Genomic DNA, 14,231 nt, shown 5'->3' with positions numbered 1-14,231 from the left:
TCCCGGCGAGAGCTGGGCAGGCGGCCCGCCGAACCCTCTGGTACGCCCTAGGGGGAGGTGGGGTCGTCACAGTTGGTATCAGAGCCTAGGCTTCAGATCTTTGTAGTGTATCCTAGGCTTGAAATTTAGGATGCCGGACTGTGGGTTTGATTTGACTCTTGAGAGATTTGTGCGGGATGTCTTAACTTGATTGGTACAAGTGAGAATGTCGAGGACGACATTCTTTTAAGGAGGGGAGATTGTGACGCCCCGAAAAAAAAAATGAGTTTGAGAACCCGGAAATTTTGTAATTTTCTAGGGTTTATTTTTTTAATCGCCCGTTTTTCTACATTTTCTTGATTAGAAAAATTCCCCAGATAAAGTTTATGAGCAAAAATAGTTTTAAAATGATTTTTCTAGTATTGGAGAGTTTTTAGAAAATTAAGAATATATAACGGACGTGGGACCCACAAGTGCGAAAAGTTCGGAAAAATTCGGCCAATTAGGTTAAATTCCGGATACTGTGTAAAATTTATCGGGTGTTAAGGGATAAGTAGAGGATGTGAATTGATTGATGTGAGAGGAAAAAGAAAAGATAAGATTGCATTTATGGAGGTGACAAGTGTCACCATTGTATTGGAAATAGCTTATGACTTACTATTCATTTTCTTGACTTTTTGACCAATTGCTTAAATATCTTAAAAATCACACAAAATTCATTCTTGTCTTCAACCTCTTGGCTGATTCTCTCTCTAGCAAAGAAGGAAGAAAAAACCTCTTCAAAGTTTGGCAATTATCTAGCTCAAATCCTCCAAAACACTTGCTTGATCTAGTTTCTACTCCATAAAACCTCTTCTTTTAGTGATAGTGAGTTGTTTGGTGAAGTTGTTTGGAAGCTTAAGGTGACAAGTAGCTCTCCCTCTTGTTTTGCTAAGGTAAGTGGTGGATGAACACCTCTCCTTCCTCTAATGATGTTCAATTCATGATTAGTGGTGTTATAAGATGCAATTTCATGGATTATTTCTTGAGTTTGGTTGAATTGGTGAAGTTTTATTATTTTTGGGGTTTTTTCTGTTTTCATAGGGATATGATTGGGTGGTCATGTATGATGATTGGAAATGATGTTTAATGACTCTAGGAGGTGGAAAAAGTGATTAAGTGCAATCAATTTCTATTTTGGAAGAAATTTCAGAAAATTAGGTTTTGTAGTTCTTCATTCTGCCCGAATTTATTGCACCATGTTAGAGGCCGAATTGGACTTTGCTCAAAACATGAAAGTTGTAGGTATTGATGAGATTGAAGTGCCTGTAAAATTTCAGGTTATTTGGATTAGTGTAGAGTGAGATATGCCGATTTTATTGTTGCTGTTCTGGGTTGATCAGAATGCGAAAACTGCACTTGTAATTGGCCATTTTGACTGGAATTGCTTTGGATTTAGGTGTTGGTGTCTTCTGATGAAATGTATCTGGATGTCTTAGCTACCATATGCCTTTGGAATTTTGGCATTTGGACCTGTATAGACTGAGTTATAGTAATTACAGCATTATGTGATTTGTAAACCTGTTTTTGGTGTTTCCGGTTGAGTATTTGGCACATTTGACCTAGTTGTGCTAGGATTTGGACTGAGTGGCCTTCTACATTGTTGTAGACCTATCTCTTAGCTTCGAAACGGTGGGTCTTACACCCCCATCCGATAATCATAGTGAAATTGACACCATTACCGCAAAATGACGTCAAAACTGTTTTTCTGGTTTTGAGCTTAACCTTCATTTCTGGACTTTTTCCTAGCTTGACTTGTACTAGTACTACTTGGAGCTTGCTGAATGGATATTAGATGAACTTATTTGTGTGACTTTGGGACTGGCTGAAGAAATAATGAAGCCATGATGGCTGGGAAAGTAAGCAAATTTAGGGGAAGTGCTGTCCGAACTTTTAAAGGGTTTGATTGCTTTGAGTTTGTGATCTAAGACTTGGATTTGAGCAAGGCAGTGATATTTGATGGATGATTTCTGAGCCATGGAGGTGAGTGACCCTAAACTGTTTCCAAAGTTACTTTTGAAATGTTCCTTGCATTGTTTCTTTGGTTTGCATATCATGTGTGCGCGCATACGAGTTCTTGACATGGTTTGGCTTTAATGAGTTCTTGAGGAGTCTTGTGCTGGACACCAACGTCTCCACCACTTTCGTGAGTTTGTGATATGATCTGGAGCACCGATGCTGCTCCCCTTTAATGTTTATGGTTTCGTGATCTGTTTGAGCGTTGGGTGTTTAGTTTCAATGATTTCACTGGCTCACGAGAGCAAAAATACGTGCATTTGATACTTGAATCATGACATCATGACATCATCGAAATGAATTATTGTGAAAGATATTTGATTACTGGTTTTATTTGGTTACTCGCTGAGCTTCTAGCTCACCCCAAAAATATTTTATTCCCCTCCACAGGGCTCAAGGCGAAGGCAGGACTTGTTGTGCTTATTCATGTGAATGGATGGATTATCTCGTGTATGGTTTGAATTTGGATTTCCTTTTGTGTAATAGTTATTATTAGGGATTGTAATGAATGTTTGGAATCGATCGGATGTATACATACGTTCCACGCTTGGAATTAGTTTCCGCTTCGTTTTGTTTATATGTAAATATTGGAGATTTACATTGTAATATTTGAGGTTTATTCTTGTAATATATTTGAGGATTGTAGTGAACGACTGAGTCCCGGCGAGAGCTGGGCAGGCGGCCCGCCGAACCCTCTGGTACGCCCTAGGGGGAGGTGGGGTCGTCACAGTTGGTATCAGAGCCTAGGCTTCAGATCTTTGTAGTGTATCCTAGGCTTGAAATTTAGGATGCCGGACTGTGGGTTTGATTTGACTCTTGAGAGATTTGTGCGGGATGTCTTAACTTGATTGGTACAAGTGAGAATGTCGAGGACGACATTCTTTTAAGGAGGGGAGATTGTGACGCCCCGAAAAAAAAAATGAGTTTGAGAACCCGGAAATTTTGTAATTTTCTAGGGTTTATTTTTTTAATCGCCCGTTTTTCTACATTTTCTTGATTAGAAAAATTCCCCAGATAAAGTTTATGAGCAAAAATAGTTTTAAAATGATTTTCCTAGTATTGGAGAGTTTTTAGAAAATTAAGAATATATAACGGACGTGGGACCCACAAGTGCGAAAAGTTCGGAAAAATTCGGCCAATTAGGTTAAATTCCGGATACTGTGTAAAATTTATCGGGTGTTAAGGGATAAGTAGAGGATGTGAATTGATTGATGTGAGAGGAAAAAGAAAAGATAAGATTGCATTTATGGAGGTGACAAGTGTCACCATTGTATTGGAAATAGCTTATGACTTACTATTCATTTTCTTGACTTTTTGACCAATTGCTTAAATATCTTAAAAATCACACAAAATTCATTCTTGTCTTCAACCTCTTGGCTGATTCTCTCTCTAGCAAAGAAGGAAGAAAAAACCTCTTCAAAGTTTGGCAATTATCTAGCTCAAATCCTCCAAAACACTTGCTTGATCTAGTTTCTACTCCATAAAACCTCTTCTTTTAGTGATAGTGAGTTGTTTGGTGAAGTTGTTTGGAAGCTTAAGGTGACAAGTAGCTCTCCCTCTTGTTTTGCTAAGGTAAGTGGTGGATGAACACCTCTCCTTCCTCTAATGATGTTCAATTCATGATTAGTGGTGTTATAAGATGCAATTTCATGGATTATTTCTTGAGTTTGGTTGAATTGGTGAAGTTTTATTATTTTTGGGGTTTTTTCTGTTTTCATAGGGATATGATTGGGTGGTCATGTATGATGATTGGAAATGATGTTTAATGACTCTAGGAGGTGGAAAAAGTGATTAAGTGCAATCAATTTCTATTTTGGAAGAAATTTCAGAAAATTAGGTTTTGTAGTTCTTCATTCTGCCCGAATTTATTGCACCATGTTAGAGGCCGAATTGGACTTTCCTCAAAACATGAAAGTTGTAGGTATTGATGAGTTTGAAGTGCCTGTAAAATTTCAGGTCATTTGGATTAGTGTAGAGTGAGATATGCCGATTTTATTGTTGCTGTTCTGGGTTGATCAGAATGCTAAAACTGCACTTGTAATTGGCCATTTTGACTGGAATTGCTTTGGATTTAGGTGTTGGTGTCTTCTGATGAAATGTATCTGGATGTCTTAGCTACCATATGCCTTTGGAATTTTGGCATTTGGACCTGTATAGACTGAGTTATAGTAATTACAGCATTATGTGATTTGTAAACCTGTTTTTGGTGTTTCCGGTTGAGTATTTGGCACATTTGACCTAGTTGTGCTAGGATTTGGACTGAGTGGCCTTCTACATTGTTGTATACCTATCTCTTAGCTTCGAAACGGTGGGTCTTACACCCCCATCCGATAATCATAGTGAAATTGACACCATTACCGCAAAATGACGTCAAAACTGTTTTTCTGGTTTTGAGCTTAACCTTCATTTCCGGACTTTTTCCTAGCTTGACTTGTACTAGTACTACTTGGAGCTTGCTGAATGGATATTAGATGAACTTATTTGTGTGACTTTGGGACTGGCTGAAGAAATAATGAAGCCATGATGGCTGGGAAAGTAAGCAAATTTAGGGGAAGTGCTGTCCGAACTTTTAAAGGGTTTGATTGCTTTGAGTTTGTGATCTAAGACTTGGATTTGAGCAAGGCAGTGATATTTGATGGATGATTTCTGAGCCATGGAGGTGAGTGACCCTAAACTGTTTCCAAAGTTACTTTTGAAATGTTCCTTGCATTGTTTCTTTGGTTTGCATATCATGTGTGCGCGCATACGAGTTCTTGACATGGTTTGGCTTTAATGAGTTCTTGAGGAGTCTTGTGCTGGACACCAACGTCTCCACCACTTTCGTGAGTTTGTGATATGATCTGGAGCACCGATGCTGCTCCCCTTTAATGTTTATGGTTTCGTGATCTGTTTGAGCGTTGGGTGTTTAGTTTCAATGATTTCACTGGCTCACGAGAGCAAAAATACGTGCATTTGATACTTGAATCATGACATCATGACATCATCGAAATGAATTATTGTGAAAGATATTTGATTACTGGTTTTATTTGGTTACTCGCTGAGCTTCTAGCTCACCCCAAAAATATTTTATTCCCCTCCACAGGGCTCAAGGCGAAGGCAGGACTTGTTGTGCTTATTCATGTGAATGGATGGATTATCTCGTGTATGGTTTGAATTTGGATTTCCTTTTGTGTAATAGTTATTATTAGGGATTGTAATGAATGTTTGGAATCGATCGGATGTATACATACGTTCCACGCTTGGAATTAGTTTCCGCTTCGTTTTGTTTATATGTAAATATTGGAGATTTACATTGTAATATTTGAGGTTTAATCTTGTAATATATTTGAGGATTGTAGTGAACGACTGAGTCCCGGCGAGAGTTGGGCAGGCGGCCCGCCGAACCCTCTGGTACGCCCTAGGGGGAGGTGGGGTCGTCACAGTTGGTATCAGAGCCTAGGCTTCAGATCTTTGTAGTGTATCCTAGGTTTGAAATTTAGGATGCCGGACTGTGGGTTTGATTTGACTCTTGAGAGATTTGTGCGGGATGTCTTAACTTGATTGGTACAAGTGAGAATGTCGAGGACGACATTCTTTTAAGGAGGGGAGATTGTGACGCCCCGAAAAAAAAAATGAGTTTGAGAACCCGGAAATTTTGTAATTTTCTAGGGTTTATTTTTTTAATCGCCCGTTTTTCTACATTTTCTTGATTAGAAAAATTCCCCAGATAAAGTTTATGAGCAAAAATAGTTTTAAAATGATTTTCCTAGTATTGGAGAGTTTTTAGAAAATTAAGAATATATAACGGACGTGGGACCCACAAGTGCGAAAAGTTCGGAAAAATTCGGCCAATTAGGTTAAATTCCGGATACTGTGTAAAATTTATCGGGTGTTAAGGGATAAGTAGAGGATGTGAATTGATTGATGTGAGAGGAAAAAGAAAAGATAAGATTGCATTTATGGAGGTGACAAGTGTCACCATTGTATTGGAAATAGCTTATGACTTACTATTCATTTTCTTGACTTTTTGACCAATTGCTTAAATATCTTAAAAATCACACAAAATTCATTCTTGTCTTCAACCTCTTGGCTGATTCTCTCTCTAGCAAAGAAGGAAGAAAAAACCTCTTCAAAGTTTGGCAATTATCTAGCTCAAATCCTCCAAAACACTTGCTTGATCTAGTTTCTACTCCATAAAACCTCTTCTTTTAGTGATAGTGAGTTGTTTGGTGAAGTTGTTTGGAAGCTTAAGGTGACAAGTAGCTCTCCCTCTTGTTTTGCTAAGGTAAGTGGTGGATGAACACCTCTCCTTCCTCTAATGATGTTCAATTCATGATTAGTGGTGTTATAAGATGCAATTTCATGGATTATTTCTTGAGTTTGGTTGAATTGGTGAAGTTTTATTATTTTTGGGGATTTTTCTGTTTTCATAGGGATATGATTGGGTGGTCATGTATGATGATTGGAAATGATGTTTAATGACTCTAGGAGGTGGAAAAAGTGATTAAGTGCAATCAATTTCTATTTTGGAAGAAATTTCAGAAAATTAGGTTTTGTAGTTCTTCATTCTGCCCGAATTTATTGCACCATGTTAGAGGCCGAATTGGACTTTGCTCAAAACATGAAAGTTGTAGGTATTGATGAGATTGAAGTGCCTGTAAAATTTCAGGTTATTTGGATTAGTGTAGAGTGAGATATGCCGATTTTATTGTTGCTGTTCTGGGTTGATCAGAATGCGAAAACTGCACTTGTAATTGGCCATTTTGACTGGAATTGCTTTGGATTTAGGTGTTGGTGTCTTCTGATGAAATGTATCTGGATGTCTTAGCTACCATATGCCTTTGGAATTTTGGCATTTGGACCTGTATAGACTGAGTTATAGTAATTACAGCATTATGTGATTTGTAAACCTGTTTTTGGTGTTTCCGGTTGAGTATTTGGCACATTTGACCTAGTTGTGCTAGGATTTGGACTGAGTGGCCTTCTACATTGTTGTAGACCTATCTCTTAGCTTCGAAACGGTGGGTCTTACACCCCCATCCGATAATCATAGTGAAATTGACACCATTACCGCAAAATGACGTCAAAACTGTTTTTCTGGTTTTGAGCTTAACCTTCATTTCTGGACTTTTTCCTAGCTTGACTTGTACTAGTACTACTTGGAGCTTGCTGAATGGATATTAGATGAACTTATTTGTGTGACTTTGGGACTGGCTGAAGAAATAATGAAGCCATGATGGCTGGGAAAGTAAGCAAATTTAGGGGAAGTGCTGTCCGAACTTTTAAAGGGTTTGATTGCTTTGAGTTTGTGATCTAAGACTTGGATTTGAGCAAGGCAGTGATATTTGATGGATGATTTCTGAGCCATGGAGGTGAGTGACCCTAAACTGTTTCCAAAGTTACTTTTGAAATGTTCCTTGCATTGTTTCTTTGGTTTGCATATCATGTGTGCGCGCATACGAGTTCTTGACATGGTTTGGCTTTAATGAGTTCTTGAGGAGTCTTGTGCTGGACACCAACGTCTCCACCACTTTCGTGAGTTTGTGATATGATCTGGAGCACCGATGCTGCTCCCCTTTAATGTTTATGGTTTCGTGATCTGTTTGAGCGTTGGGTGTTTAGTTTCAATGATTTCACTGGCTCACGAGAGCAAAAATACGTGCATTTGATACTTGAATCATGACATCATGACATCATCGAAATGAATTATTGTGAAAGATATTTGATTACTGGTTTTATTTGGTTACTCGCTGAGTTTCTAGCTCACCCCAAAAATATTTTATTCCCCTCCACAGGGCTCAAGGCGAAGGCAGGACTTGTTGTGCTTATTCATGTGAATGGATGGATTAACTCGTGTATGGTTTGAATTTGGATTTCCTTTTGTGTAATAGTTATTATTAGGGATTGTAATGAATGTTTGGAATCGATCGGATGTATACATACGTTCCACGCTTGGAATTAGTTTCCGCTTCGTTTTGTTTATATGTAAATATTGGAGATTTACATTGTAATATTTGAGGTTTATTCTTGTAATATATTTGAGGATTGTAGTGAACGACTGAGTCCCGGCGAGAGCTGGGCAGGCGGCCCGCCGAACCCTCTGGTACGCCCTAGGGGGAGGTGGGGTCGTCACAGTTGGTATCAGAGCCTAGGCTTCAGATCTTTGTAGTGTATCCTAGGCTTGAAATTTAGGATGCCGGACTGTGGGTTTGATTTGACTCTTGAGAGATTTGTGCGGGATGTCTTAACTTGATTGGTACAAGTGAGAATGTCGAGGACGACATTCTTTTAAGGAGGGGAGATTGTGACGCCCCGAAAAAAAAAATGAGTTTGAGAACCCGGAAATTTTGTAATTTTCTAGGGTTTATTTTTTTAATCGCCCGTTTTTCTACATTTTCTTGATTAGAAAAATTCCCCAGATAAAGTTTATGAGCAAAAATAGTTTTAAAATGATTTTTCTAGTATTGGAGAGTTTTTAGAAAATTAAGAATATATAACGGACGTGGGACCCACAAGTGCGAAAAGTTCGGAAAAATTCGGCCAATTAGGTTAAATTCCGGATACTGTGTAAAATTTATCGGGTGTTAAGGGATAAGTAGAGGATGTGAATTGATTGATGTGAGAGGAAAAAGAAAAGATAAGATTGCATTTATGGAGGTGACAAGTGTCACCATTGTATTGGAAATAGCTTATGACTTACTATTCATTTTCTTGACTTTTTGACCAATTGCTTAAATATCTTAAAAATCACACAAAATTCATTCTTGTCTTCAACCTCTTGGCTGATTCTCTCTCTAGCAAAGAAGGAAGAAAAAACCTCTTCAAAGTTTGGCAATTATCTAGCTCAAATCCTCCAAAACACTTGCTTGATCTAGTTTCTACTCCATAAAACCTCTTCTTTTAGTGATAGTGAGTTGTTTGGTGAAGTTGTTTGGAAGCTTAAGGTGACAAGTAGCTCTCCCTCTTGTTTTGCTAAGGTAAGTGGTGGATGAACACCTCTCCTTCCTCTAATGATGTTCAATTCATGATTAGTGGTGTTATAAGATGCAATTTCATGGATTATTTCTTGAGTTTGGTTGAATTGGTGAAGTTTTATTATTTTTGGGGTTTTTTCTGTTTTCATAGGGATATGATTGGGTGGTCATGTATGATGATTGGAAATGATGTTTAATGACTCTAGGAGGTGGAAAAAGTGATTAAGTGCAATCAATTTCTATTTTGGAAGAAATTTCAGAAAATTAGGTTTTGTAGTTCTTCATTCTGCCCGAATTTATTGCACCATGTTAGAGGCCGAATTGGACTTTCCTCAAAACATGAAAGTTGTAGGTATTGATGAGTTTGAAGTGCCTGTAAAATTTCAGGTCATTTGGATTAGTGTAGAGTGAGATATGCCGATTTTATTGTTGCTGTTCTGGGTTGATCAGAATGCTAAAACTGCACTTGTAATTGGCCATTTTGACTGGAATTGCTTTGGATTTAGGTGTTGGTGTCTTCTGATGAAATGTATCTGGATGTCTTAGCTACCATATGCCTTTGGAATTTTGGCATTTGGACCTGTATAGACTGAGTTATAGTAATTACAGCATTATGTGATTTGTAAACCTGTTTTTGGTGTTTCCGGTTGAGTATTTGGCACATTTGACCTAGTTGTGCTAGGATTTGGACTGAGTGGCCTTCTACATTGTTGTATACCTATCTCTTAGCTTCGAAACGGTGGGTCTTACACCCCCATCCGATAATCATAGTGAAATTGACACCATTACCGCAAAATGACGTCAAAACTGTTTTTCTGGTTTTGAGCTTAACCTTCATTTCCGGACTTTTTCCTAGCTTGACTTGTACTAGTACTACTTGGAGCTTGCTGAATGGATATTAGATGAACTTATTTGTGTGACTTTGGGACTGGCTGAAGAAATAATGAAGCCATGATGGCTGGGAAAGTAAGCAAATTTAGGGGAAGTGCTGTCCGAACTTTTAAAGGGTTTGATTGCTTTGAGTTTGTGATCTAAGACTTGGATTTGAGCAAGGCAGTGATATTTGATGGATGATTTCTGAGCCATGGAGGTGAGTGACCCTAAACTGTTTCCAAAGTTACTTTTGAAATGTTCCTTGCATTGTTTCTTTGGTTTGCATATCATGTGTGCGCGCATACGAGTTCTTGACATGGTTTGGCTTTAATGAGTTCTTGAGGAGTCTTGTGCTGGACACCAACGTCTCCACCACTTTCGTGAGTTTGTGATATGATCTGGAGCACCGATGCTGCTCCCCTTTAATGTTTATGGTTTCGTGATCTGTTTGAGCGTTGGGTGTTTAGTTTCAATGATTTCACTGGCTCACGAGAGCAAAAATACGTGCATTTGATACTTGAATCATGACATCATGACATCATCGAAATGAATTATTGTGAAAGATATTTGATTACTGGTTTTATTTGGTTACTCGCTGAGCTTCTAGCTCACCCCAAAAATATTTTATTCCCCTCCACAGGGCTCAAGGCGAAGGCAGGACTTGTTGTGCTTATTCATGTGAATGGATGGATTATCTCGTGTATGGTTTGAATTTGGATTTCCTTTTGTGTAATAGTTATTATTAGGGATTGTAATGAATGTTTGGAATCGATCGGATGTATACATACGTTCCACGCTTGGAATTAGTTTCCGCTTCGTTTTGTTTATATGTAAATATTGGAGATTTACATTGTAATATTTGAGGTTTAATCTTGTAATATATTTGAGGATTGTAGTGAACGACTGAGTCCCGGCGAGAGTTGGGCAGGCGGCCCGCCGAACCCTCTGGTACGCCCTAGGGGGAGGTGGGGTCGTCACAGTTGGTATCAGAGCCTAGGCTTCAGATCTTTGTAGTGTATCCTAGGTTTGAAATTTAGGATGCCGGACTGTGGGTTTGATTTGACTCTTGAGAGATTTGTGCGGGATGTCTTAACTTGATTGGTACAAGTGAGAATGTCGAGGACGACATTCTTTTAAGGAGGGGAGATTGTGACGCCCCGAAAAAAAAAATGAGTTTGAGAACCCGGAAATTTTGTAATTTTCTAGGGTTTATTTTTTTAATCGCCCGTTTTTCTACATTTTCTTGATTAGAAAAATTCCCCAGATAAAGTTTATGAGCAAAAATAGTTTTAAAATGATTTTCCTAGTATTGGAGAGTTTTTAGAAAATTAAGAATATATAACGGACGTGGGACCCACAAGTGCGAAAAGTTCGGAAAAATTCGGCCAATTAGGTTAAATTCCGGATACTGTGTAAAATTTATCGGGTGTTAAGGGATAAGTAGAGGATGTGAATTGATTGATGTGAGAGGAAAAAGAAAAGATAAGATTGCATTTATGGAGGTGACAAGTGTCACCATTGTATTGGAAATAGCTTATGACTTACTATTCATTTTCTTGACTTTTTGACCAATTGCTTAAATATCTTAAAAATCACACAAAATTCATTCTTGTCTTCAACCTCTTGGCTGATTCTCTCTCTAGCAAAGAAGGAAGAAAAAACCTCTTCAAAGTTTGGCAATTATCTAGCTCAAATCCTCCAAAACACTTGCTTGATCTAGTTTCTACTCCATAAAACCTCTTCTTTTAGTGATAGTGAGTTGTTTGGTGAAGTTGTTTGGAAGCTTAAGGTGACAAGTAGCTCTCCCTCTTGTTTTGCTAAGGTAAGTGGTGGATGAACACCTCTCCTTCCTCTAATGATGTTCAATTCATGATTAGTGGTGTTATAAGATGCAATTTCATGGATTATTTCTTGAGTTTGGTTGAATTGGTGAAGTTTTATTATTTTTGGGGATTTTTCTGTTTTCATAGGGATATGATTGGGTGGTCATGTATGATGATTGGAAATGATGTTTAATGACTCTAGGAGGTGGAAAAAGTGATTAAGTGCAATCAATTTCTATTTTGGAAGAAATTTCAGAAAATTAGGTTTTGTAGTTCTTCATTCTGCCCGAATTTATTGCACCATGTTAGAGGCCGAATTGGACTTTGCTCAAAACATGAAAGTTGTAGGTATTGATGAGATTGAAGTGCCTGTAAAATTTCAGGTTATTTGGATTAGTGTAGAGTGAGATATGCCGATTTTATTGTTGCTGTTCTGGGTTGATCAGAATGCGAAAACTGCACTTGTAATTGGCCATTTTGACTGGAATTGCTTTGGATTTAGGTGTTGGTGTCTTCTGATGAAATGTATCTGGATGTCTTAGCTACCATATGCCTTTGGAATTTTGGCATTTGGACCTGTATAGACTGAGTTATAGTAATTACAGCATTATGTGATTTGTAAACCTGTTTTTGGTGTTTCCGGTTGAGTATTTGGCACATTTGACCTAGTTGTGCTAGGATTTGGACTGAGTGGCCTTCTACATTGTTGTAGACCTATCTCTTAGCTTCGAAACGGTGGGTCTTACACCCCCATCCGATAATCATAGTGAAATTGACACCATTACCGCAAAATGACGTCAAAACTGTTTTTCTGGTTTTGAGCTTAACCTTCATTTCTGGACTTTTTCCTAGCTTGACTTGTACTAGTACTACTTGGAGCTTGCTGAATGGATATTAGATGAACTTATTTGTGTGACTTTGGGACTGGCTGAAGAAATAATGAAGCCATGATGGCTGGGAAAGTAAGCAAATTTAGGGGAAGTGCTGTCCGAACTTTTAAAGGGTTTGATTGCTTTGAGTTTGTGATCTAAGACTTGGATTTGAGCAAGGCAGTGATATTTGATGGATGATTTCTGAGCCATGGAGGTGAGTGACCCTAAACTGTTTCCAAAGTTACTTTTGAAATGTTCCTTGCATTGTTTCTTTGGTTTGCATATCATGTGTGCGCGCATACGAGTTCTTGACATGGTTTGGCTTTAATGAGTTCTTGAGGAGTCTTGTGCTGGACACCAACGTCTCCACCACTTTCGTGAGTTTGTGATATGATCTGGAGCACCGATGCTGCTCCCCTTTAATGTTTATGGTTTCGTGATCTGTTTGAGCGTTGGGTGTTTAGTTTCAATGATTTCACTGGCTCACGAGAGCAAAAATACGTGCATTTGATACTTGAATCATGACATCATGACATCATCGAAATGAATTATTGTGAAAGATATTTGATTACTGGTTTTATTTGGTTACTCGCTGAGTTTCTAGCTCACCCCAAAAATATTTTATTCCCCTCCACAGGGCTCAAGGCGAAGGCAGGACTTGTTGTGCTTATTCATGTGAATGGATGGATTAACTCGTGTATGGTTTGAATTTGGATTTCCTTTTGTGTAATAGTTATTATTAGGGATTGTAATGAATGTTTGGAATCGATCGGATGTATACATACGTTCCACGCTTGGAATTAGTTTCCGCTTCGTTTTGTTTATATGTAAATATTGGAGATTTACATTGTAATATTTGAGGTTTATTCTTGTAATATATTTGAGGATTGTAGTGAACGACTGAGTCCCGGCGAGAGCTGGGCAGGCGGCCCGCCGAACCCTCTGGTACGCCCTAGGGGGAGGTGGGGTCGTCACAGTTGGTATCAGAGCCTAGGCTTCAGATCTTTGTAGTGTATCCTAGGCTTGAAATTTAGGATGCCGGACTGTGGGTTTGATTTGACTCTTGAGAGATTTGTGCGGGATGTCTTAACTTGATTGGTACAAGTGAGAATGTCGAGGACGACATTCTTTTAAGGAGGGGAGATTGTGACGCCCCGAAAAAAAAAATGAGTTTGAGAACCCGGAAATTTTGTAATTTTCTAGGGTTTATTTTTTTAATCGCCCGTTTTTCTACATTTTCTTGATTAGAAAAATTCCCCAGATAAAGTTTATGAGCAAAAATAGTTTTAAAATGATTTTTCTAGTATTGGAGAGTTTTTAGAAAATTAAGAATATATAACGGACGTGGGACCCACAAGTGCGAAAAGTTCGGAAAAATTCGGCCAATTAGGTTAAATTCCGGATACTGTGTAAAATTTATCGGGTGTTAAGGGATAAGTAGAGGATGTGAATTGATTGATGTGAGAGGAAAAAGAAAAGATAAGATTGCATTTATGGAGGTGACAAGTGTCACCATTGTATTGGAAATAGCTTATGACTTACTATTCATTTTCTTGACTTTTTGACCAATTGCTTAAATATCTTAAAAATCACACAAAATTCATTCTTGTCTTCAACCTCTTGGCTGATTCTCTCTCTAGCAAAGAAGGAAGAAAAAACCTCTTCAAAGTTTGGCA

The sequence above is a fragment of the Coffea arabica genome, chromosome 10c (assembly GCF_036785885.1).
Source record: "Coffea arabica cultivar ET-39 chromosome 10c, Coffea Arabica ET-39 HiFi, whole genome shotgun sequence".
In the NCBI taxonomy this organism is placed as follows: Eukaryota; Viridiplantae; Streptophyta; class Magnoliopsida; order Gentianales; family Rubiaceae; genus Coffea; species Coffea arabica.
The sequence above is the reverse complement of the archived record's forward strand: the minus strand, read 5'-3'. Positions refer to the sequence as shown.